Raw genomic sequence first — 3,677 nt, 5'->3', positions numbered from 1 at the left:
CTTAGGTGCTGGGGATATAGCTCAGTATCATAGTGCCTGCCTGGCAAGCACGAAGTGGTGAATTTGATTCCCAGGACCAACAACAAAAAACCATACAAAACTCAGCTGCGTTGGGCCGGAGAGAGAGCACAGTAGAGTAAGCGCTTTCCTGGAAAGCGCAAGAACCTGAGTTCAATTTTTAAAAAAAGCAACACCTCAGCTGCACCCTTGGAGGGCATCCGGCTCCCTCGTCCTGCGGTAGGGTCTGGCTTTTCCCTCGCACTGCGGAGACAGCTCGGCGACGCAGCGGGCGGCGGCAGGAGCCTCGGCCTCCCGCGTTGAACTCGGGACCCTGTGCTAGCCAGGCAAGGCTTATTCTATTGAGCAATCCCCCAGACTCAGGAGGATCCGATGTGGTCCCAGACCTAGCAGCTTAGTGATAGCGAGATCCTGCTTCAAAATACAAAATTTTTTAAAGGCATGGGGATGTAATAGAGCTCCATGTGAGGGCCCCGGGTTCAACCCCCAGGCCTGAAATGCTCGATTCCACCAAGAGGGGAAAACATCTGTGACAAACACGGAAGTCCGCTCAGTTCACAGCCTTACCATATAAGGCACGCGGAAGGGAAGAACTCAAGACTGCCCCGCGGCCCTGGCTGGACGCGTAGTGTGCGCAGCATCGCCGGGCGCGCGGCGGGCAGGTGGTCCTGGCGCTGTGCCCACGGTGGCGGCGGGCCGGCGCCAGTCTCCTGCCTGCCTGCCTGCGGGCCCAGCACTTGGGAAGCTGAGGCAGGGTCACTGCGAAGTCCAGACCAGCCTGAACTACAGCAAGACCTTGCCCCTGTCCCAAATCCAAAAATAAATCTGCGCACCGCAGAATGTTCGTGCTCTCATTCTCGCTGCACAGTTGCAGTTCCGAGAAGCCACCCTTGGAAGGAGCCCTGGGGTGGAGCCGCACTCCCGACTGCGCTGGGCCCGCGGCTGCCCCTGGCGGCGACTAGGCAGCGGTGCAGCTGGCGCTGTTCTAAGCCTGCAAGGGGCTCTCTTGGGCTGTTTCCTGGGTGGATCTGCAACTTGGAACACCTAGCCAAAGGCCCCCGGTTGTCACCCTTAGAGATTGGACAGTCACCTACCAGCCCCTTGAGCTATTCTGCAAACTGCTAGGGTAGTCCCATGAAATCTATGTGGACCCTGAGAGAAATTTATAAAAGATTAAGAAAGAAAAGAGGGGGCTGGAGAGATGGCTCAGTGGTCTAAAGCACCTACTTGAAACAAGCTTGGCAAAGCACAAGGACCGCGGTTCAATCCTCCAGCACCACATGCCAGCCAGCCCCGCCCCCTGGTGGGCTGAGCTGGCCACACACACAATAAATAAATAATAAATATTAAAAAGAAAAAAAAAGAAAAGAAAGAAAAGAGGTAAAGTATGGTGCTGCATGCCTGTTACCCCAGTACATGGGAGCATGAGGCAGAAAGATTGCAGCAAGTTCGAGGCCAGCTGGGCTACACAGCGAGACCCTCTCTCAACAGAAAAAAAAATTAAAACAAATTGGCTTCCCTGGGCAGAGTCCCCAAGTCCAGTGGAACGTCTGCTCCGCTTGGGAAGGCTGTGGAGCCTGCGTTGGGCAGGGCTGGCCTGGGCTTTGGTTTCCAAGGAGACCCAGCTCCGCAAGGCAGAACCCTCTTTCGGGGTCCAGGTAGCAACACCCAGTTTATAAACCGCCACAGGAATAGGTTGAAAGCCCAAGCTATAAACTACGTCACTGCGGGGAGGGCTCTCCAGGTGAATGCAAGCAGACCTTCCCTTAGCGGCACTCGGCGGACTGCCCTGCACCAGCGCCCCGCATGCAGGCTCGTGTGCAGCGCAGGACTCGCCCTGCACAGAGGGTCTGGAAACCTGGAGGCCCAGCGCTCCTTGAGTGGCAAGCTGAGAGGCAGTTATCAAAACTGGGATATGTATTTAAGATGTTACTGCTTTTATAGTCTTATGCAAAAGTAATATAAATATATGAAAGAAAACTTTGATAGTCACCATATTATAAATAGCATTCATAAGGGACTTTTGGGCAATTAAAATATATAAAGAGAAGCCAGGCCCAGCAGTAGATATCTGTAATCCCAGCAACCTGGGAAGCTGGTTGGGGAAACTCCTGAGCCCAGGGGTTTGAGGCCAGCCTGGGCAGCAGAGTGAGCTCCCATTTCAGTAATAAATAAATGAATAAATGTGAAATATATAAAGGAAAGAGAAAGAACTGGACACTAATGGAATTTAAAAATATCCCGAAGGCACACCAAGATGGCAGAGCAGTGACAGCGAGAAAAAGCCTGAGATCCAGATGCTGGAATACAGCAACTCGGGGACGACAAGAAGGGGGCAAGCAGGTCCCCTGGACCCAGGCAAGACCCGAGGCATGAACTGAAAGCCACAGAGTGATGGAAGAAGCTCCAGTGAAGAGGAAGGAGGTAGCGCAAGGCCTTCTCACGCTGACGGAGAGCCTGACCCCTGGTGAGCACTGGCCACCGCAGCAGCGGCCTCCTCGGACAGAGGCAGCAGCCCAGGGGAGCCTTGGGGTGAATGGACCTCGGCTGGCAGCGAGCGCTGAGGGCTCAGTTGTCCTGCGGAGACAGCAACTGGCCAGGCGTCGCCTTAGAGAGGGGCTGGTGGGGAGAGCGGCTGCCAGCTCCAGCAGGCAGCTCCAGCCGGGCTCAGGCCCAAGGAAGGGTGCTGACGGCTGCAGGCGAATGCCGCTGCTCTCCCACACAAGCTGCAGAGCCACTAACATCATCCACGACGCGACCCCACCGAGAAGCTGCTGCTGGCTTCCTGGGAAAAACCAGCATGGATCAGGACTGTCTACCAGTGACAGCAAACATACCTGGAAATGGACTTTCTCTCTCTCTCTCTCTCTCTCTCTCTCTCTCTCTCTCTCTCTCTCTCTCATTGTGGTAGTGATGGTTTTGTTTTTGTGTTTGGTTTTTTCTCCCCATTGTTTGATCTTGTTTTTATATGAGTGTGACTATGGTTTCCAGCTTCTTTGTGGTTCTGGTTCTGTTCATTTTATCTTTTCTTTTTCTTTCCCTCCAGTGCCTGCACCAGTTTCCCAAAGTTGGTGATCCCGTGGTGTCCTCCAGCCTTGTTTCTTTCTTTTTTTTTTTTTAAAGCGTTGTTACCATTTTATTTATTTATTTATTTATTTTGTATGTGTGTGGCCAGCTCAGCCCACCAGGGGGCGGGGCTGGCTGGCATGTGGTGCTGGGGATTGAACCGCGGTCCCTGTGCTTTTGCTTAGCTTAGCTTGTTCTAAGTAGGTGCTTTAGACCACTGAGCCATCTCACCAGCCCCTTGTTTCTAATCTCTTTCTCTTCTCATACTTATCTATTTTTTCCTAATTCTTTTTTTTGTGTGTGTGTGTGTGTAACCCGGGATTGAACTCATGCCCTTGTGCATGCCAGGGAAGCACTTATTCCACTGAGCCATCTCCCCGTCCCAAATTATTTTAAATTTTAACCCCTGAGGGAAAAATTCACACTTTAAGGACTTGTATACTACATATAATTTTCTATATTTTTTCAGATTTTGTTATTTAGCCACAAATCTAGTTCATGCGGTTAAAGGTGGCGTGTTAATGGCTACCTCAGTTTGTCATTTTCTAGGCTGCTGAATGCTATTATTAGTGCTGATGGCAACACTGTAGCCA

This window comes from Octodon degus, unplaced genomic scaffold (genome assembly GCF_000260255.1).
Source record: "Octodon degus isolate 3935 unplaced genomic scaffold, OctDeg1.0 scaffold00029, whole genome shotgun sequence".
NCBI lineage: Eukaryota > Metazoa > Chordata > Mammalia > Rodentia > Octodontidae > Octodon > Octodon degus.
Note: the sequence above shows the minus strand (reverse complement) of the source record.